Source organism: Parus major, chromosome 1A (assembly GCF_001522545.3).
Source record: "Parus major isolate Abel chromosome 1A, Parus_major1.1, whole genome shotgun sequence".
Lineage (NCBI taxonomy): Eukaryota > Metazoa > Chordata > Aves > Passeriformes > Paridae > Parus > Parus major.
Window position 1 is genome coordinate 40,148,611 of NC_031773.1, and position 24,316 is coordinate 40,172,926.

General features: G+C 34.5%; 1 protein-coding gene across 1 annotated transcript in view; it reads right to left on the reverse strand.

The window, feature by feature from the left end:
• MGAT4C (MGAT4 family member C) overlaps nucleotides 1-23,664 on the reverse strand; it is a 323,879-nt gene extending 300,215 nt beyond the window's left edge. The window contains exon 1 of the mRNA XM_015629496.2: nucleotides 23,369-23,664. The gene's annotated coding sequence lies outside the window, so the exon portion shown is untranslated. The remainder of the gene's footprint in view (nucleotides 1-23,368) is intronic.
• Between the last annotated feature and the right edge of the window lie 652 nt (nucleotides 23,665-24,316).

Genomic DNA, 24,316 nt, shown 5'->3' on the forward strand with positions numbered 1-24,316 from the left:
CAGAACAATTGAGTCAATCAGAAGTGACCATTCATGCAGTAATAGATACCTGGAGTGGAAAACAGCAAGATAAACTCAGACACTGTATATCAACAATTCAGCATATGCAGTGTTTAAGCTAAGATGAATTATCATCTGTCCCTGAAAGTGAAGAAGAAATACTGGATTTAGTTGTTTGAAAACTTGAGGAATTCATATTACAAGCTATAAGACTTGTTTAAATGCCACCTATCCAGTTCTATAAATAGTAATGATAAAATTTTGCTGACCTACTGTTGTGAGAAATGGCTGGATTTGTATTTCATAAGAGATTTTTTTTTATAAGTATATACACAAAAAATTATTTGTTTCTTTGGTTCATAAATCTTTTCTATGAGTAGAGGCAGAAATTGCAGTACAAAAGTAGAATAAAATACCCACCCAAGACTATAAAAATTGTAAGATTGTATTTTTTACCCTGTTTAGGACTTCAATGCCAAACACACAAAATGAATTGTACACAAACATAAGTTCCCCTACTATTTGCAGGTGAAAAGACAGTATTATTTTTTTTTATAGTTTTTCTTTTTTGTTTTCCTTTCCTAAGCCTTGATTTATATCAGTCCACCTTTACTTCAAATAGATATGCTGATAATGAGAAAATCTTTCACATTAGGTGCTTTCTCATGTTTTCCACCTTTTCATGTCAGGTTGATCAGTTTCTCCTTTTTTCCATTAATTGTTCTTTCCTGTCTTTTTCAAATATTCTCTGGTGATAGACTCCTGTAATAACTAAAGAGCCCTAAATCCAGGAAATCAATGAAATATATATGGGTCATTTCTGAGACATAAACTTAGCTTGTGTTTTTCTGGCTTTGTTGGTTTTGTTGTTGTTTTTAAACAGAGCCATTTATACAGAACAGGACTGGCAGGAAATAAATCAAGATAGCAATGGTGTGAAACCTCTCTGGACACTGTTAGTCTATGTGAAAATAAGCAGGAGGTATGTGTCAAGTTGAAAAAAATTATCCAGACACAGTAAAACTCCAGGGCAATCTCCTTCTAACCACTAGAAAACTCAGAGTGAAAGAAATAAGGTATTCTCTTATCCTGATCTTTATTTAATTTTTTTTTAATGTTGCGTAGTCTCATTCACCCCTTTAATATTACTGTAATGGATTATTTGTGTAAATAAATTTATATTTTTCTCTTTTTCCACATCAAAGGGATCATATATTTACACACCATCTGTAGCAACATATTCCATAGCATGATAATTAAGTCATCCTTCAAAACAAAAAATCCCAGCTACAGTCAAACCTTGGAAGCAGTCTGTCTCTGGAAAACTTTTCACTCTGAGATTCTCTTTGTCCAAATATGAACTATTCTCAGCTGATTCTGATATCCATAAAAAATTCTATACATGGGATAAGTTTTCAATTCTACAACCATTACATTCTGGTATCATTTCAATATGTTGTAGTTACAAAAGTCAAGGATACTATTATTCTGCCAGAATAGAGGCATTTTTCTAAGAAATGAATATAAGCAATCTACCAGCTATTGTATTATAAGACAATAGCATGGTCCCATTCTCTATTCTGTTTTACATATACCAAGTGTCATTCCATTCTTCATAAGTTTCTTTTCTTCCTCTACATTTCAATAGTTCCTGTGATGGAATTTTCTACTTTGCCAAAAAAAAAACTTCTTAGAGAAAGCTGAAATATTTTTTTCATTTATATTTTGATAGTTGTTAGGAAAAAAAGTATTACCTTTTAAACACATTCTAATATTTGGTAAAAAAAAACAAAACAATATTTCAGAAAATAGTTTCAGTGAAGGAAAAAGTGCTACTCATAAAATTCATAAATACAATTACTGAAAGGCTCATTCTTAGTCAATTTTGATACAAAGTATAGGTGAAAGCAGAAGACAGAGCTAGCCCAAGATAATTCTGCGGTATTGGGTATACCTATAAGCAGAAATTTATCTCTGAAAGTTTCCTGTCAGTATAGGTTGTTACTGAATAAATTTGTCCAATTTGCACACAGTAGTACCAAACCTTTCTGTGGAAATTGATTCCCTTAAAGCTCAACTTACTTATATTATATTTGAGTACAAATCCTTGGAGTAAGGAAGAAGAGAAGACTTTCCTCCCACATTTGCACTGATAAACTGTTCTCTGGCTTCTTGGCAAATGACATGGCCTGCTCATACCCTCCCTATTTGGCATTTTCTCTGAGGGCTCATCTGAGCTCAACGTGATCATAGAATGGGACAATCAAAGAATGGTTTTGGTTGAAAGAGACCTTTAAGGATCATCTAGCCCAGCCTTATCTCTGTGGGAGGGGATACACACTGTTGGATCTGCTGCTCAAAGCCTCATCTGACCTGGTCCTTGTAAAACCTGTTCCAGTACTTCATCATCCTCATCATAAAAAATTTCTTCCTTATGTCCACTTTAAGTCTATCCTCTCTCAGTTTAAAATCATTTCCACTAGTTCTATCACTACATTCTTTGGTTAATGACCTTTCTCCATCTTCCTTATAAGTCATCTTTTTGTATTGGAAGGCCAAAACAAGAGCCACCCAACACCTTTCCTTCTGCAGACTAAACAACCCCAAATCTCAAATTTTTTCCTTAGGGATGGTACTCCATCCCTCTGATCATTTTCGTAGAACTCATCTCTATTCCTTCTAACCAGTGCATATCTTTTTTGTACTGGGCAAACCAGAGCTGGATGCAGTATCCCAGGTGGGGTCTCACAGGAGCAGAGGGGAATTAACTCCCTCTATCTGCAGGCCACACTTCCTTTGAAGGGCTGAAAGAGCACAATGCTGGCTCACATCCAATTTTTCATCCATTCAATCCTTATCTGCAGGGCTGTTCTCAATCAATTTATCCACCAGATTTTATAGAAATTAGTAATTGCCCTGACCCAGGTGCAGAACCTTGTATAATAAATACTAATATCTGACCCAAATTAATACTCTGTTTCATGCATTCTTTATGTACAGTATTCCAAGAGGATCAATGATAGCTATTGCTTCAGAAGTTAAAATACACCAGAAAGGGAATGAGGACAGCACTAATGACTGTATTTCTTTAGCAGTGTACTAGTTTATGTATGATTAGCTTGTGTGGGAAATGGAAGCACTTTACAAATCTCATATCTGGCCATATCCCTCATTCTGGCCTGCACTCCATGACAGGATAAGATAATTTTGCATCACTCCTCACATTTCACTGGTAGGGAAAGCCAAGCTTCAGTCCTAACAGGCTGTTCAGCCTTTTCCAAGGCACTGAGTGCAGACCCCAAGCACCCTGAGTGCCTGTGCTCACCAGCAGTGGCTTCAGGATATAGTGAGGACCAAAGTCTAGAGTAGTATACAAGGAGCCTAAGTCCTGGTATACCTCAGCTAGGTGTGGTGGGACTCAGAGCAGATGTGAAAAAGTGGAAGAAAGCAGAAGCATGCAAGGGGACAATTCAGAATATTTAAGATGTCTTAAATGAGATTGTGTGAAATTCACCTTAAAATAAATAAAAGAAATGTCTTTACTACTGTTTTTTTGTTTGAAGTCTGTATATCGTAGGTGCCAACATAAGCAAACAAATTTTAAGACTAAAGATAAACCAAGCCTGGATATTTTTTTTATTTTACCAAAAGAAACTAATAAATAAAAGAATGAAGAAATGAAAGGAAATCAGTGTGTTATGTCTATAACATTTATTAAATGCAATTACAAACTTTGATTTTTTTTAACCACAAAAGCCAGACAACATCATATGATAAAGAAAGCCTAAAAGGCATTATGAATTCTTTGTTATGGTATCATAGAAAAAAAATATGCCTCTGTCTGATAATCTTTCTCCTTGTTAGGAACCCACCTTGGTATTCTATGGTAGAATAGGATTACAGAATTTTCTTTTGTAAATGAAATATTAAGAAGCATGTCATCCTAAGGAGAAATTACAGTGAATTCTAACATAACATACAATAACTTCACTGATTTGCCGTTATTAAAAAAAACCCAACCCTTGAACTTTAGTTATTGCAAATCTGGGGGAGTAATGTTTGCTGTTTTTAAAATTGAATTCACACTCCCAAATTTCCCTTGGCAGAGACAATATTTAGAATAATCTTTTTAAGTGTCACAGAAATGATGAAATCCTAGGTTTGGAGGATTCTCTTCAGAACTTTTAGATGGACAGTTCATGTTAACATATTCCACATACTTCAAGGCTTGAAAATTAAATTTTCTTTTCAGCACTTTTCTACTACCAGAGTATATTAGAAATAGATAACATCCCAGAGTAATACTGCAAAATCTACAATTTAATGTCAGCTTTATTGAGAAGAATGCGAAAGGCTCGATTTTTTTTCAGATGTTTATTTCAGCAGTTCTACATCATATTACATTGTATTCACAAGGGGAATTAGGCAATTACATATTGTGAAAATGACAAAATAATATATAGCTAAATGAAAAAATACTTAGCAAACAAGAAGTGGTATTCTTACGAAACAATAACACTGGAAAAATCTTACAGTGAAACAAACATATATCTGTTTCAGAGAGCTCAACATAAATATATCTCAAAGAAATTTGTTAAATCTCCTGTTTAAATTACTTATAAAAATGAAAATAAGAGATATTAATAAAAGGAGATAAAATTTGAAAAATCTTAAAACACATACATGAATCATTTGCTGGGAAAATGAATACAAATACATTAAAAAGTCCTTTAATTATGTCCTGTTAAAAATTATTTTTTGTGTTGATTTCCTGCATCTTTAGTATCAAAAGAAAAACTGAAAAAAATAGACTACTTTAGATTCATGATATTAATTTAGATGCAAACTACTCATCATTCAAGCAACAGATTAAAGAGACATAAATCTAACCTGCATTTTCTTGTACACAGCAAAAGCTTTTACTTGTCAGTTCAATTAGTCTGGAAAAGTTCTGAAAACTTTTGAGATGAATGAATGAAAAGTCATCATTCTTTGAATTCATAATGATATTTCTCAAGATCATCAAAGTATATCAGAAACATTTGCTATATGCATCCATGTAAGCCACAAAGTGTTTAAAATATTTTAAAAAGGATCTTGCATCTAATCTTAATAGGAAGTGACTTCAGATAAGAAATCAATGATTCTATTGAAGAATGTGGTTTAAAAAACCACATTGAAGAATCATAGTTCTTTCTGGAAATTAACACCTTATTTTTGAGCAACACTTCATTGTTGAAGTTATCACTTCAACTTTATCTTACCTATAAAAACTTTTCTTACCTTAGCAGCAAAATATTTTTAAATAAAAATAGTTCTGCAGATTGAAATTTCATCTCTTAGACTAGTAGTGGTCACACAGTTACATTAAACAACTTAATGGATTTGTCATATTGAATCTTTGAAATAACCTGTCTTCATTGAATCTTGACCATGCTAATTTTGGCTGTATTTTAGAGCCTGACATTTAAGTTTCTGAAATTCTACACTCATAATGCATGGGCTAAATCACCTTCTCTAAAGAGGTGCTTTTCGGGGTTGAGAACTTGTGCACAAATGGTTAAAAATCAAATTTTTAAAGAAATCAAAATTAATCCTGCAAAAGGCTGTAAGTGCTGTCTTTGACTCTTTCAGCTCTTATGAGTTAATCATATATGCTGATACAAGCACACACTTCTCCTGGTAGCTCTACTTTGGAAGAAATATAGGAAAATATTACACTTTTGAAGGAAAAAAAGAAAAAAATTGTACCATTTTGGTCCCAAAATACTCTCAATTTCTTTCACCAACAGTGGTTTTGTCACTGCTGTTTGCTGAAATATGTGAACACATATTGCCAAAAAAAAAAAATTAGCATTGTCTTATCCACCTATGTTACCTTTTAAATGAATATAGCAACAAAAATCTTAAAACACTCATGTTTTGACCCCTGCTCTTTCCATTAGTTTTTGGAGTGAGACTAAATTCAGAACAAACATGGGATTTTTCTTTACTTTGAACCAGTCACTTTACTCTCAAAGCCAATATTCATAGTACTGCGTGAAAAAGTGTTTGAACATTCTTTGTATGGTTTGGAATACAGACACATCAACTGAAAAGCAATTGAAGAAGCCTTCTTACCACAACTAAGATGTGTATTTTGTTCAAGTGTAGATGCAAATAGTTTTTCAGATAGCTTGACAGACCAGAATGTTTGCCATTAATGCACTTTTTAAAGTTCCACATAAAGAGGCATTCACAGTTTCATCTTTCCTAAAAAGCACTGAACAAATACAGTCCACAAATTACAATTTTGCATACATCTGTGAGTGGATTATGAGTCAGTCACAAGTTTGAGATGAGCATTTTCTTCCTACTACCTCTTTTTTTCTTCATGTAAGTTTGAAAATAGATAGCCAAAGGTTTGTAAATTAGGTTTTTTCAAAGCACAGAAAATAAGATATGGAAGAAAATACATTAAGTAAAATATCTGATAAACAGTTCTAAACATTCCAATGGTTTGTTGGAGGAAATGTCATCCTCTTGATTCTTTCTTTCCATTTCAGCAATTTCCTTTGATTTAGAGAAATAAGTTTCCATGTCCTTTCTGCAATTCCCAAATAAATTTTTTGGGAATTTCCCAATTCCCAAATAAAGTTTCTTGTACCTGTAACTTTCTAGCTGAAAAGTTTCTCTGCTCCTTTCAGCAATCTCCCACTTATTTTGATTTTGCAGGCTTTTTTTTTTCTTCTATCTGTTTCACATAATACTCCAGTTCTCCTGAACTAAGTGTTGTGAATTCTCAGGGAAGGAGAATTATCCCCTCTATAAGAAATTGCTCCCATTTAAAGTGGAATCAGTGTCAATACCACAGCCAGGGAACATTCCTGTGTGCTACTTGGTTACATCCTTTTGACCAAAAAAGCACATACACAAGAAACTGAATGAACAAGCTAGGCAGTTAGACCATCTGTTAGCATCACAGAATAATTGATTACATGCCATTTTGTTTTTTCTAATTAAGTATTTACACTTTGGGGTATTGAATGAGCAGAAATAATTCAAAATGCTTCAAACCTTAAGTGCTACTATTGCTGTCACTCTGCTAAAAACAGAGCCTTTATGCAAAATTCCATGTTGTAGACTTGGCTATGGACTTAAGTGAAGAATAAAAATGCAACAGATCTGTGGTAAAATTATTATAAGCTGAAGGAATGATATAATTTTTCTTTTACCTTAATCAGGCCCTGATTCATCATTGACTCTTTCTCATACCGTAACATGCAGTTAATTAATGAAAACTGAATTTGTGAATCATGTTAGCACTTAAAAGCTCTGGAAGAGTCTAAAAGTTATCTATCAATACCAAAAGTTATCTATCTAAACCAATAGGTTTACTGACATACTGTCCCTTAAGATATCATTAATTGCTTAAAATAGTGAAATTCCTATTTTGTAACAACTAGAACAAATGTGAAAATAACATCAATTTAGGCATAGTATTAATGGTGGACTCTCATTTTCTCTAAAAGCTTAGTAATTATAATAAAAAAAACTATTGTGAAATGAAGAGTTGATAAGAATTTAAATTCAGAAGATTTTTGAGTTGTATCCAAATTAATAGAAGTCATTCTGGGAAGAAAATAACTTCTAATTTATATAGATATTAGCAGCATAGCAGTCTAGTAGGCCTGAAAAAAATGTACTCATCTGCTACATTTCCAACAAAGAGCTTAAAAGCTTCTCTACCATGGATATAACTTTAAATGGAAACAATTATTTTTTTTTCCCTCAGTACAAGCTGAAATACTACACAGAAGTATTTTATTATGCTAAGGATAAAAATAACCCCAAACAAACAACCTATGGTCTTTCTTGTCAAGTGTGAAGATTTTCCACCCCTGTCTTTATGAACTGATACATATTAATGAATTTAAACAAGCAGCTTGGAAATTCTCTCTCTACTAAGTCTGTGACTGCTGGAATATGACTGGAATATGACCTGCCTAAGAACTTGTTGCTAAAGGTGGGTAATAAATCCCCAACAGCAGTCTTTGTTAGTTGCCACCATGGAGAGAGACCCTCACTGACGTGACCTTTGCTGTCTGGGGACTGTCTGAGGAAAAACCTCACTGTACACGTGCACTTTTTTAGTACTGAGAAGATTCTGGCTCTCCTCTGCCCACAGTGCCTGAATAACTCAGTGAGGCTGTCTGTGTCTGAGCACCCAGCAGCAAGACAGGTAGGCATTAAAGAACAAAGCTCTGCCAAACTCCACAGCAGTTCTCCTTGCACTGACACCTAACTTATGCTTTCATATCTGCTTTGGAAACACTGGGGATTTTGGTAGGAATATGGATAAAGGTAACTAAAAGGAAGATGGGATATTGATGCACTAGGCTATGTAAAAATTACTTCGTTGCTTTATAAAGCGAGCAATAGTAAAGACTGACAATTCTACATAAATATTGTATACTACGCTTAATATATTCTATATGCATATGTTAATGCTTGTGACAAGATAATAAAATGATCTGTGCTTGAAACATGCTTTGCATTGTTGTGTCTCTTCTTTTCCTTCTTAAATAGGGTATTAAATTTGAAGATATTTCTAGAAAAAGGTAACTTCACACTTCTAAAACTGAACAATTATCTTTTCTATTGTCAGAAAATGTATCAGGGATCTTTCACAGTTCTGATTCTGTTACACACAATTTGTCAGCTCTTTACAGAATAAGAATAGGATAGTACTTTTAGGACATGCCTAACATTGACAAAGGAAGCCCTTAGAGAAAGTTTTTTATTTAGCTAAAAAATAACCATTCTGCATGTGATGTGGGCTGATTATAATTCATCATCTCTTGCAAGAAAGTCAACATCTTTTCAAAAAGTCCCTTTCCATGCATAGTTACTTAGAGACACTTTAATATTATTCTAACCATATTCTAAGTCAAGGTGATTTATCACTGTTCTGAAAAAATAATTTTGAGAAAGCTGTCTGTTATCTAACAGCTAACACAAAGAATGAATCTAAACCACACAGTCAGTGATTCTCAAAGTTCAGGTCCTCCAGACACCAAAAATATATCAAGCCAAAAATGACAGCCAAGAAAATGTGACAGACATTTACAGGTGAGTAAGGAGAACCAAACAAAATTTAAACATAGATGGAAAGTATAGAAGATGTGAAACCAGGGCCTGGTCACTAGAAGGAATACAAAGACACTTGTCTGAAAATGCAAGGAATAGTGTAAGGAAAGAAAAAACCTGGACTTGTGAACCTGCTGAGGTACATACAGGGAAAGAGGAGGACTCCTCCTAATCTATCACCAGCAAACAGAAGATGAGGGGAAATGAAGGCCCACCATATCTTTGCTGATTAGAGAAGGAGAACTGGTGACATGGGAAGGGTTGAGGTATCCTATGCTTTTTTCACTTTTGTCTTTGCTGGCTATATATGCCTTCTTTAGTCATTACCGGCCAATAATAGAGACAAAGCTTTTTTACTTCCTCATTAATGAAGTGGATGATTTTTAAAAACTGTGCAGAATGTCAAGAACGCATGAGATGGGTGCACTACTTTACAGAGTAACCTCAAAGCTGGGAGAAATGTGTGTATTGTGTACATTGTGTACACAATGTACACAAATGTGTACATTGGAACATCATTAAGTTCCACAGAGGAAAATACCAATGTCCTGTGACCAGGGAAGAACAACATCAGGCATTAATACACACTGGTGGTCAATTGGCTAAGAATCAGCTTTGGAGAGAAGGTCCTGGAGGTACTGGTGAACAAGCTGACCATGAAATACCAATGTGGTCTTGCAGCAAAGAAGTCCAAGAGCACCCTGGAATGTATTATTAAGAGTACTGCCACCAGGTTAGGGGGTCCTGATTCAGTTTTATACAAAATTCAATGACAAGAATGTAGTTTCAAAATTATTAGCTTCCTGGATATACATTTCCTTAAAAAGAGAAGTGGTTATGCTAGTTCTTGCCCAGCGTCACTTTAGCTCATCCCAAATAGGTATGTTGGATGATAAAGATAAGAAATTTTGTTTAATCTGCCTTTTTTCTTAAAAAAGCATTATCAGAAACTACTTAACAGATAAAAGAATCAAAACGTATCTTATATTTAAAAAAAAATGTTTCTGAAACATTTTTCTTCTTCCAGAAAGTCTCTCATACAAAATACAGTGATATTTAACTAAAGAAATGGGTATCAAGACTCTTGGTACCTTTTAACAATGTATAAAATAAAGTATTTCTAAGTTAAAGTTAGATTTTTTTTTCATTTCTACATTTTAAATAAAGTACAAATTTTACAATACAGCTTTAAAAGCAAAATCTTGGCATGGATTGATAATATTTAGTATTTTTCATATATTACTCTTTGATTGGCCATTATAAAGATTTGTATTGTAGCAAGGCTGGAAGATTGCTGCATCTCAAAGCTCAGCATGAATTTCAATTGTAGATTATTTCACATAGCTGAAGCTTAGTGAAGTAATTTTGCCAAAGATCACTTGAAATAACATATAGGATTGTCTTCTGCTTTATTTCAAGCATTGCTTTTCTCCCATTTATATGGACAGCCTAAGAAATACAAATTGCTGCTGACAAATGGAATAGCTTTGTCTTTTTTTTTGCATTATTCACCTTGGATTTGTTCTTTCTCTGTAGCCCCAGAGCTTTATGCCTGCTGAATGCCTGAAGCTGTTAGGTAGGAGTTGCTTCAAGTAAGCAAAACAATTAATCCCCCAATCAAGTATTGAATTTTCTGTCAATCACTCTTTGGTACTGTGGGTGACACCTGCCTGACACTGTCAGTTCTGGTTGACATGGATTTCATGTTAACACAAATCTCTTGACTCAATGATCAGATACAAAGCTATGGGTCCATCAACTCCTACATGCAAAAATACTTTTTCTGTTTCAGCATGATTGTTAACACGTCTATGCTAATGACTTGGGAAGAGAAGCTGTCATTCACTGTATTAAAATATTACTAGAAAGCCAGATCCTATGTTGTATTCTGATGGTTTTTGAGGAAAATGGCAACTGTTCAAGACATTACTTAGATCTACACCCAGTACAACTAAGTATTCATCATCTCCAACATCTCTTTTGGTGAAACAGTTCTACCCTGTTGTATGGGGAATACTTCTAGGGAAGTACCCATCATATGAAGTATGTTTCCATTTTATTTTCTGGCAAAAACGCTTTTCACATTTGCCTAAATAAGAGCATGAATTTCCTCATGGACAAATTTTTTGGTTTTTTTACATTTCTGACCTGCTAAATTATGTCATATCAAATTATGGCAAATTACAGGACGTCACATCATGTTACATAGTTTACATTATAAGTCAATTCAGCTTGACACAATGTGACAAAGTAATGCAATATGTCAGTTCTGTAAGTACATTTTTTAAGTAATGAGGTAAAATTTCAGCATACAAACCAGGGCACCTATTTAGTATTAAATATCCATCATCTGCTTCAACAGCAGCTTGTGGAGCAATTGGATCTACTGAAAGGAGATATTTTTGTTGTTTTCTCTGCTAATTGATTAAACAGTACTGTGCAAGCATTCTCTCCATATTGTAAAAACTAATTTCATTAAAACACTCACTCTACATGTCAACACTCTGGGAACAGTACATATATCAGTTGATAAATTATGTGCTATTGAAACACAGAGCTTGAGTTTCAAGCAGCACTGGTCTTCATTAAAACCATGACTGAAGCTGGTATTTCAGTAATGAAACTTCTATTGAACATGAAATATTTATTCAAGATTGTGGTATACACAAAGCGTTTTCAGGGCTAAATCTTTAAATATTTTTTTCTCAATAAAGATATGCCAGCCAATTGTAGTAGAAATCTGTACAACATATCTGGCAGGGGTGACCAGACTACTAGTCCCTGTCTTCGTACAGCAAACACTAAGCAAGATGCCAGTCACGTTCACATTGCCTCACCACTCATGTTCTAAGGATTCACCTGCACAGCAAGGGTCCAATAACAACATTGCATAATTAAGGAGGTACAATATATGTTTACAGTAAGAATGTCGTGCAAAACACAGGTACTTTAGCTTAGTTTAGTAACAGGGAGGAATTTGAACTGCAAAGTGAGACCCCATATGAATTTGAATGGTAACCTACTCACTTTCTGGAGAGTGACCAAACTAACCTTCATGCTGTTAGAATGAAGTTGCTCCCGCTTGCACGGTACTACATTAAAAACCAAAATTGTTTCTGTCAATGAACACACTCAACAGGAGGAACCTTTACAAAGGTAAAAGGGCTTTCTGTCACTACCCCTCTAAACATCTGCTATAGTGGGAGGAAAAGAGTGAAGAATAGACAGAATGCTAATAAAGCAGCCTGTTTTCAAAGCCATTATTCCATGATTTTCTCCAATTAGATGGCTTAAATGGGAAGGGAAAATATCTCAGAAAGGCATTTTTTCTTTGATATTTTCAGTTTAGTTAGCCATGTAGCCATCTGTGCATCCCTTTCTGCCATATTGATAAGAGAAGCAATGTCAGGAGAAAATTTTTAGAGGCAGAAGGCTGCCTAACCCAGCATCTTAGACATGATGTTGGTGGCTGAATTAAGATTCAATGAAACAATGGGGGTATATGGAGGAGAAAGGAAAACAAACAAGTATTACATGAAACAGACCAGTTAGAATTTTAGCAATTTTGCTCTTAAAGGTAGAGATACTTCTAGCTGTAAGAAATTATTTCATACCGTCCTTTGCAAAAATGGGCTTCTAGGGAAAAAGCAAATTTTGTTATCCAGAAAATTATACCTAGGTCTTATTTTTGAGTCCTAAAAATGTACATTGAAATATACTTCCTATTTTCAGAAAAATCATTATTCAGGCAAATAAGTCTAATTTGTGTTTTACAAAATATTCTGTTTAAAGTTTTTGTAAATCATACTAGAAATCTCTGAAAAGTAAAAAAAAAATTCTTTTAACAGTCTATTATATAAGACAGTTATCTCTCAGTCTAAGAATACTTATCAGAACACAGCTAACCAGTATTTTAATTGCCAAATAGAGCATCTTCTGTTTTAGATAGGTTCTTCAACGTTTATATGTAAAGTTTATAGAAAAAGAGGTTTGTGTAATTGTATATGTGAGATCGTTGCGGATCTTGAAACTAATTTTTGAAAGAAATTAAATGTTCCATATACATTTCAAAGTCACAAGATATTATTTTTCATTATCATTCATATCTATCTATCTATCTGTCACAAACATACATACAAAAAATCCTTTCCATCTAACATTAGAATCAAGTCTATTTTGGTCATCCTTTTCTGTTTGTTTCCTTTTTAAATAACAATGGAGTCTTAGCTGGAGTAAGAAGGCAGAGGACACAAACTCACAAATATCTTGTTGTTTTTGTCATGCTTTGTCATCCTTTGCCATAGATACTGAAAATAATACACTTTATTTTAAAGTTAGTCATAGTACTAAGCATACCAACTCTGTATGGTAAATTTGTAATATCTTCTCTAAAACGTGTAACAATTTTTTTGCATGACTAAGAATAAAATTTCAGGTTGTTAAGTCAGTTCAATTTGGCATGATGTACTGGTAAATTTCAGAAATTATGCTTTTCTATTTCTTTGCCAAACAGATTTTCACTTTACAATTAAGTGGTCTTTTATATTACATATAACTAAATCTAAATTAAAAACAAGCAAACAAAAAAAAAATGACACAATTGAAAAGTAAAATCCTTTTTAAGGCTTTTCAAAGCTTCTGTGTGACCTCCTGTGTATGTTTTACTTGGTCAAGATGGGTTTCATTTAAAGCTGAGAATTTTGTCATGCAGTACTGGCACTGAACCAAGTGTGTTTTCTTGCAGATCTTGTATCTGTAACTGGGAATGGGCTGTGCATCCTTGACATTCTGTTGCACCATTTAGCAATACTGAAAAATCTAAATCCTCATCACAGGGCAGGTAGAGATCCTACAGGAAATCTCAGCAGGAATCTCTGGCTATGGAACAAAACTATCATAAAGAAGATCTAGTTCTAATGAACATCTTTTTGTACAAATTTCATATGTAGGTAGGAGAGACATTCACAAGAAAAGATTCATTCCCACAGTTAAAGTACGCCTAAGGCAGGGAAGTTTCAAGCTATTAGAAATAAATAGTTTGCCCTTATGTGTTCATAAAAATACTGGATTGGAAAAGATAACCTGCAGATTTTGTTCAGGAGAAAAGTCAGTTACCTGCACAGAATTGTGGATTAAGTTTTTGAGCATTTTTTTTATTTTTCCTGGGTGTGAGTTTGTCTGCTGATTTATCAATACAGAATTTATTTTTCACATTAATTTCTAAGAAAGAATTTCATCTGCATGTACTTAAAAGACTGCTATTGCATACAGAGAGCAAGTATTTCTCCAGAATGGTCTGGAAGTTTGCCATTCTTATACCATTAGAGATACTGTTTGCAGTACTCTTATTTTGAATAAATGCACCACATCCAGTAAGTGATCTTTATTGTCTCAAAATTTAATTGCTTGGTCTTTACGGTTCAATCCATACACCCTGGTGTTTTTCTCTACCAAGGTCATTATGAAACAATGCACTGAACTAAGTTGCCATGTGTTCAGTATTTCTGATCACATGTTTTTCTGAGATTTCTATCAATCTTTTTTTCTACACCTCCATTTCATATGCAGAGATTATTTTAGTATGGAATTTGAACTCTTTCTGTTAATGTAATCATCTACTAATAATTACACAAAATCAGTATGAGGAAATCTGACAGCATTACCTTTATATGCCCAAGTAATTTCAATAGGTAATTTCAATTTTAAGTAGAATTTTTCTTTCATTCTTGCTTTCCCTTTTTTTCTTTTTTTTTTTTTTAATAATAAACTAAATAAAACAACTAAGAGACACATATGTATTTTTATATGATAAAGTTCTGCTTGGTATCTTCATAGTGGTGCATGGTGCTACATCAGTTTGGCAGATGGTCACTGCTGAGGTTTCACATGGCTCAGCTTAAGGCCAGTCCTGTTTAATATCTTCATTATTACCCCTCAGACTCCTTTGCTGCAAAGCAGACAAAGCCAAAATCCACAGCTGCTGCTCACAAGACATTCCTCCAGCCCTTTCATCAGTGTCCTCTAGATACATTGAAGGATTCTCCCCAAATTGTGAGGCCCAATGAGGCCCAACAGTGCACAGGATGAGTACAGTGAGATAATCACCTCTTTTTCTCAGCTGGCCATGCAGAGTTTGGTGTACCCTGCAATGTATTTTGTCCTCTGGGCTGTGAAGGACCACTGCTGATCCATGCAGAACCTGCTGCCGAGCAACAGCCTCGTACCCCTTCCTGAGGGCGGCTCTCCAGCCACTCCTCTCTCAATTTATATTAGAGCCAGCCAATACTCTGTCCCAGGAGCAGAATCACAGAATCAGGCATTTTGACTTGTTAGTGTTCTTCCCAATATTCATAGTTCAGTGCTCTAACCTATCTAGATCCCTCTGCAAAGACAAGTCCTCAGCACCTCCCAGTTTGGTATCATCAGAAAACTTGATAATAGTACATTAAACTTCTGCTTGTATATTGTTAAAAAATACTTCAAATAGAGCCATCCCTAGAACTGAAACCTGAGGAACACTGCTGGTGGTCACTGGTGACATCATATTTCTACAGAGTACCTAGGAGTCATTAACATAAGACTGAAGAAAGGAAACAAACAGCTTGCTTTTCTGACTGAAATCATGGTTCTAAATTTATTAATTTTTAAAATTAAAGAAAATTAATTAAATAATGTGGCCTGGGGTCCTCAAAACTGTTTAGGATGTATATATAAAGAAAGCAAATTTCATAGTCTTTCTAAGCAATGTATTATTTTATTTCAGTGAGCGAAGTGCAATGTCATGTATCTGAGGAAGAGCAGTCTCTGCAACAATATATGCCAGGAGACAAACAGCAGGTAGAAAAATACCAGGGGTCTTGATGGACACTGAACTGATCATGAGTAATGTGTCTTTGCCATAAAGGAGGGTCCCAGTTTGGATGATGCAAAGCATTGTCAGTACACTGAGGTGGGTAATTCCTGCCAGTCTGCTCAGCACTGAGGAGGCAGCATCTGGAACACTGTGCCCAGATCTAGGCTCCCCAGTACAAAAGAGGTGCTGACAGGCTGGAGACAGTTCAGTGCTGAAAAGATGGTGAAGGGACTGGACCATTTCTTCTAGGAGAAAATTCTGAGAGCAGTGGGACTGTTCATCCTGGAGAAGAGAAGCTTCAGGGTAGATTTTATTAATGAGTATAAATGCTCAAAGAGATGGTCCAAATGAGATGGAGCCAGGCCCTTTTCAGTGGTGTCTGCCAACAGGACCTGAGGCACAAATCGAGGCACAGGAGGTATCCTCTGAGCACTGGGAGTCACTTCCTCACTGTGAGTGTGACATGAGCACTTCCACATGCTGACATAGAGTCTCTGTCCTTAGAGGTATTCAGAAGCTGACAGCACGTGGTGTTGGACTCCCAGTTCTAGGTGGCCCCAGAAGAGCAGGACCAATTTACCTCCAGAGGTCACTTCCCACCTCACCCATTTGCTGATTATGTGATTCTATTTTACTGTATTAGGAATTACACTCAAAACCTTTAGTCTAGATAGATGGAAAGAAAGATAGTCCTCTTAAAGCATTGTTCATTTAAAGATTTACAGACAGGTTTAGCTTAGTGTGCTCAGCCCCTCTAATCTCCAGCACTGTGGAAGCCAGAAACAAACAGAAAAAATAAAAAACAAAAAACCAAACAAATCTCCAGACTTTGAAGGGTATGCATGTGTGGAAATTGAGGGGTTTCTCACGGAGGACTGACAGATCCAAAATTACAAAAAAAAAAGTAAAGAAGTTTTTAGAAAACTTCCTTTAAAAAAAAAAACTTGCATAAAAAAACCCCAAAAGAAGCAAAAAGAAAACAAACAAAACAAAATGAAATTAAATGAAATTAAACAAAAAGCCCCACACACAACAAAAACCAAGAACAAACTACTTCACTATCAAGTATGTAGGGAAATACATTTATAAAACTGATCAGATCTGGGATTTGTTTCAGTAGATCAGATAAACTGTACAGATAGTTCTTAAAGATCCTTATTGACTCAGTGGTTTGATTAGTGCTGCAGCAGGTGTTCTGATGGCAAGGGAAACATCAGAGCTCTAGGGGATTTCAAACTCTCTGTCTGGCTGCCAGTCTGCTTTTCCCCAAGGAGACACACACCAGAGAAATAAGTTCTTTTCAGAAAATGAGCACAGATCTCGTTTTTCCTCCACTGACACTTTTTGACAGGAGGTAGGGAAGACACGCAAAGAGTGCAAAGCAGTTTTAAGGTGAGGTTAAATGTCATAGGTGTTGTAATTTAACAGTTTACTGCTGCAAGAAGGAGGAAATTCCTCTTTGCACCTTATTACTCTGAGAGCCTCAGTCTCCCTGGTATTTAGATGCTGTGATTCAGATCTCAGATTCATCAGATCCTTAGATAACATGATTCAAATTGCTAAACTATTGAAAAACTATTCATTTTTTTTCTGTGAAGCTAGTTTTTTACCAGACTTATTATTACTGGCTGATGGAGGGACAAACTTCACAGTCAAAGCCTTTCCAGAAGAGGGAAGGTCTGCCATGATATTCCTTTTGGTGCTGGGCAGATGCAGAAGTGGCTGCTGCTGCATCATACTGATGTACAAACTCCCTTCCTATAAGGAACAATAGTAAAGCATACCCTATGATGGTTAACACAGATTATGGCATAGGAGGGTGTGAATCAACTGTTGAAGGTGAATGGTCACTTTTGGGAGTGATATTTCAGTAATTTCAAAGTGCTAAAAATCATCCCTAAATTACAGAGTCTGTACTACATTTTTTGTAATAGTTCTATTAAAGTTCTTGGGAGTAAAAAACTCAGAAAACAGAGCAAAATATTTCTCCTAAAGTTTTAAAATATTTAATGAATCTGGTTTTTGTGTTGTTTTTGGTTATCTGGTTTTTTGTTTGTTTTCATGTTTTTCTTCATGAATTTTACAAGCAGAAGATTGATAAAATATCTTATTAACTTCTCTCATTATTATACTGTATGTAAACCAACAGCTAGGGAAAGCCTACCAGTCCCTCTATTTCTTAAACAATAGTAGTATTAAAAAGTAAAACCTCTTAAATTTGATTTTCTCTAACTTTGGTCATACAATATCAGAAAAGTTCAACCTGGAAAATTAAAGTTGATAAAATAGGATTAGAAGAAGTACTGGAGAAAGGACTCTTTGTTAGAGACAGCTACCAACGCCTCCTTTTTTAATAGTGTACTTTGATTTTACAGAGAACTCTTCCATCCTTCCATATAATGTTTGACACAAATGAGAAATGTGTTTAAAAACAAAAATGAGAAATGCTTCTTGATTCACACAAAAATTTGCATGCGTGTTAATCTTTTTTAAAGTTAATTGCTGCACCAAAATAGTCAAATTAGAAGCTGAAAAGTGTTTCAATAGAAGTTTCTGTGATGAAAACACACCTGAGAAGTGTCTTTCAAATAATATCCATATGAAATACATATTTCACCTACTTCAAATAATGAAAGTTTGGGGCATCAAAGACAATAAGCAGCTGTCAAGGAATTCTTTACAATTTTTTTGAAATATAATTTTTTCATCTGCCTTCAATTCTGATTAAGTAGTTTTCAAAATTTGAGAAACTATGGACTGTTGAAAGGTGTTGCCAGTCTTCAGCAGCAGTTGGATAAGCAAAGCATAAGCAGTTTTGTGTGAAAACAAATAATGTACCTTTCCATAGACTTACTAATAGGCACAATTTAAGACAGAAACTTCATTCTGCAGGATGTTAAGGGACAACTGGAATACTTAAATATACAGAATCTGATTCCACTCTTGTTTATTCCATTGCCTTCAATGTAGTGACTTCCAGAAGCATGAGAAAGAGTCAAACTAAGTATTAAATGACATTTGGAACACGATCTATCACTATAATTTCTTCACTAATGTTATCTATCTCTCTATGTCATACAATAATTGTAATGACAGCCTTAAGTTAGAAAAGCAATATTGAATCTCCCTGAACAAACCAAACGTTAATTGCACCTGAAAATATGTACTGCAGAAAATTCTGCATATTTATTGGCAAGAAGAAGAGACCAGCCTATGATATTTCAGAATAGCTTCAATACTCAGCAATACATTTAAAAAAAGTGTAATAAAATATTAAAGATATATGATTTTCTCACTTTTTTAGTCATATTTACTTTGTACTGCATAGCAAAGTGAAACAAGGTTCAAACTTACTGTAAAAACTTTATTTAAAATGATCTTTGACCCATATACTTGCAGGTTTTCTTACTCTAAAATTTGGGTTTTCCAGAAAGGTGATAGATTTTCAAATGTGGTTTCATAGGATTTGGTGGGTGTGGAGTGGCTGAAGGGCACAAACAGAAAACCCCAAATCATTGTGTTTTGAAACAAAATGCTTTAGTTAAAATATGCCAAACTAAGGTAATCATAGGACGAGAGAATTAATGTCCACTTTTATAAAATTAACTTAAAAATACATCATCTGAAAGATATTACCCTGAATTAAAAATTAATTCATTTAATCATGAACATGTCAATATTTTTGTGAGGCATGTCCCTTTCAACAGAAATACCAGCTGCTTTGCACTTTGTCTCTTCGGATGATATAAGTCACTAAAACTGTGTTAATATTTGATCTGAATTCTCTTAAAAGATGAGGACAAAGTAAAGAAGAAGTGAATTCAAATGTTAATTTATCTTTTTAAAAAGATTTTAGAATATGAACATATTTCTACCCAGTCACTTAAACATTATTGTTTATTAAAATTTCAGATAATTTGCATAACTAAAATAATAGGCTAAAAGATGCAACAGAAAACTTATGTGAGGCCTTAGACTTGTACCTGTATCTAGGCAAGGTATCCTACAATTTAAGAAGCTGAATCACACTTTGAGAGTGTACTGAAGCATTTCCACCAAAATAAGACAATTTGTGAAATGTGAACTAGCTCTGTATGTTCTTTCAGAATTTCTTAATAGTTATCAGATATTTTCAGGGGAAACCATCTTTTCACTCTTGTTCATTCAAAATTGTGCAATTATATGTGTGAAAAGAAATTTTTTGTTTGTCATTAGACCTACTTAAATTTTAGCAGAATAAATATATAATTGAATGTGTTGTCTAGCTAATGGCCTGTGTAAATGATACAAATGAAGCAAAATAATTCATTTAATAAATGCTTAAACAGATTTAAATCAGTCTTGAAATCTAGAGAGACATATAAAGGGAAGAAACAAATCAGGTCATAGCATGTCCTAGTCTTAGAAATACCCAGGTTTTGCCTGAGAACATTCATTTTGTCATTATCCATGCCCCTAGGTCTTTCTTCTTCTAAGCATTTTTCCTACAAGTTACCTGCTAGAGTTCAAAGAAAAGATGATATTAAAGAGTCATGAATTACTTTTTTCCAAAAAAATGTTCTTACAGTTACTATTTTTACTAGCTGCATACAATCATGTGTTATCACAAACATATTGCCAACTCTAAAACAAGAAGGAAGAAGAACATAAGCAGGAAGCTGCCTTTTTTGTATCAATTCAGTGTAATATCTTTACCTTCTTAAGGTTCACTCTGGGAAAGGAACAAATTCTAAGCTCAAACAGATGTTAAATAAGCACAAGGGAAAACCAGAAGCATTGCATAAAAAGGTCAAAATTGTCCTTATGTTTTTATGATTTGTCTAGCACATAGAAGAACAGGAAGGAGTAAAACCTATGGTCCCAAGGAAGGAACACAGTCAACACATTAGTTTGCTTCACCAAAATTTGGCACAGGAGATAAACAGTGTTGGCTAAGAAATGTTGAAGAATGTAAATAAAATGGGTGTATTTGTTACATTGTTGTAAATTCCTATGTATAACTTTTTGTTTTGTTTTGTTTTGTTTTGTTTTGTTTTGTTTTGTTTTGTTTTGTTTTGTTTTTTTGGGTTTTTTTTGTACCACTTGTTAATGTAGGAAGCTAAAGGTAGAACAGGAATACCAGTGGAACCAGGACAGGCAGAAGACAACAGATTATAAATTTAACACCATAAAAAACAATTTGTGCTTAAGCTTTCTTCCCAAACTTATTTTCTTCCATTTATGCTATACTACATTTTGTTCTTTACAAATATAGCCTAAAAGGATATCAGAAGGCAGTAGAAAGGTCCACCTGAAAATGGCATAATATATGGGTAGATCAGAATTCTCTATCAAGAGAATGAGGGAGAGCCATTACTGAACATCATGATAGACAAAAAAAAGAAAAATAAAACACAATGAGAAGGTAAAGATGGAATATAAAGCTATCAATCTTCATTTATTTTCTATTATTTAATAACACCCTCCTACTTAAATTTTAGTGTGTTTTATTTCATCTTGCTTTGGAGAAAATATCAAGATACATTTGTGTTGCTCTTGGTTACTCCCTAGTCCCATATATCAGAAACAATTATATTTAAAAAGCCAGTGGTTTAAGTAACCAAAAATTTAAAGGGAAACATATTGGACCCAAAGGAGACAAAATGGAATGTGATCTGGAAAAGTTAGTTTTTCATATGAGCAATATATAATAAGAAAAGCCTGTGTTACCCTCTAGGTTTGATCTAGGACGATCATAAATGATTGCACAAAATGCTGAAATATCCATGGGTATCTAGAAGCATGTTGTGATGCCTCTGTATATTTAAGTGAGAAGTTTGGGAGATTGGGGAAAACACAGCTAGTGTGCACATTTCCTTTAAATAATATCTTGCTGTTGGTAGGAGCCTCTAGGGAGAGCTTAATGGAAGCCTCTTCACCTGAGTCTTTCTGAGGTCCATAGGAAAGGAAGTGCTTTAACAGAGTTCATTGGAAATGGGATAGAGTCAATCTCTCTACTTTTTTCTTCAGCCTTTCCAAGGCACTAGTGGAAAGGAACTTTCAGGTGTTGCATACAGGAGCAACATGTACTAATGTCATTTTTTCTTAATGCTTTGAACATACTATATTCCTTAAACAGAGGAAGATAAACATACTAGAAAATACTCTTGTCTCAGATTTACTGCTTCTAACCAATATGGACTTTTGAGACCTCCTTCATACCCCAGCTTTGTTACTATTACTATCTTATTGCATTCATTCAGCAGTATATTCAAAAATATGACAAACATCTGTCTTGTGACTAAAAATCCAGTTCAGCATATCCACTGCACTATCAAGCACACCACAGACAAGCTCATACATCAATTACTCTTGGTAGCATGACAGCAGCCCAGCCAGTGCACTGGACAAGAAACTACAGATAAGAATTTCTATTTTTCTCAGGGCTTAACTCTTGCTTAGCCCTGCACCTGCCAATTTGTGTTCAAGTCTCAGGGCTTGTACTCAGGTAGAGTGCCAACTTGGAAATGAAACAAGGCCAGGACTTTAACTTAAATGTGGCATTGCTTTTTCCATCTCTGCAGCAACTCCCGCGCTTGGAATAGTTCAAAAATGTCTGGCTGCTTCTGCAATTTAGAGATCTTTCATTTTTAGGTCAGGCTGCTCACAAGCTGCAGACATGCAGTAAGCAATTCAGATTAGGAGGAACATGCTGTAACTCCTATATAAACACAGAAGTTTAAAAGGCAATAAATTCTTTACAGATTTTATTTTTAAATCTCCTGTTGTGGTATATAACCCTTATGCTTCACTAAGAAGCTCCTGGAGTGTGGCAGTACAGTTGCCACAACAGACTTCTGTCACATTTCTATCAGAGATTTTCAGAATGAAATATTGTAAGTCCCCATGTGAAAGGATAGAACATCATAGTAAACAAGCAAATATCTAACTGCAGAATTAATTTGTAGTACTTTAAGGGGAGTTCTGCATATATCCAGGTTGGAAAATATTTTGCAAAATTAATACTCATCTATAACAAATTTAAAATCAGACATATGATTTTGCTATTGATTGCTCATTGTTTCAAAAAACAACATTCTCTGGACAGTCAGCATCAACTTGTGGCAATATTATATGCAACACAATGGATTTTTGCTTTTTTGTTTAAAGGTAAGGGATTGGTTTTGCTTGGGGGGATTGCTGACAAAGCACTTAGCAGTAGGTACAACACATCTACAGTAAGTAGATCAGAGTATTTTACCTGCAAACATGCTGCAATAAAGTGCCATCATTCAATCAATACAGACTACTTAGTTAACATTTTTCTTAATGTATCTGGATTACCAGGTCATTAGATCATTACCTGATAAATAGTGTGGGTAATGAATCGAGAGAGTAACTACATACCTTCAGGAAGAACCTGCCCGATAACAATAATCCATTAGAAAAACTGGCAGTATCCTCTGATCTATTGCCCGCAAAGCTATGACTTGATGGAGAGTTTCATTCCCTCTGCTCAGCACTCCAGAAGAAAATCAGCACAATTTAAATATTTCTCAGGATGTGACAGCTCTCTAGATCCCTGGCTGCATTCTTTTCCCAGGGGTTGACAATCTGGTGTTCCAGTGTGCATAGAGCAGTGAAGATGAATTGAAAAAGCTTGAGATAAATTAGGGATGGCTAAGTTAAAATTGTCTCTGCTCCCGAGTCTCTCATCTGCAGTCTGCAAGCCTATTTTGCTGTGAAAAAGCTAGATGGCAGGCTGCCTCAGTGAGTTCTTCTTAAGCGACAGGGAGCATTTTCAATGAAGAAAAATTCTCCCATTATCTAAGCTAATGTGACTGCAGCTAAATCTAGTCTTAAAAGTGTCTACTAGCATGAAATCCATTCTTACTGCTGCTTTCTTTCAAGCCACAAGTTAAAAAAGAGAAAGGAAAATAAAAGGGGAAAAAAAAAAAAAGGAAGCAAAACAAAAAAAGCACCACCCTAGATTTTTCTATATGAAAAAGATACTCAGACTTTTAAAAGTTGATAAATGGACACATATTTCATAAGTATGCCAAAAAATCTAAGTGTTAGGAATAATCACTCTTTCTAAAATTTTATCTGTTTACACTCAGTTCATTTTTTCACTATCTGTTTTTTCTGTTTTGTTTTTAATAGGTATTATGTCATTGAAATAATCTACATTTTCAATGTTCTAGGAAAGTAAAGCATTTTCCCCTTTTTCACAAAAAATGAAGTGACAGCTAAAATTCTGAACAATCACCATGTTTAGCCTTAGTAGATAATCCTAGAAAATCCTCCAAAAAAAAAAAAAATTGATATTTTGCCATGCCTCTAAAAAATATTGTG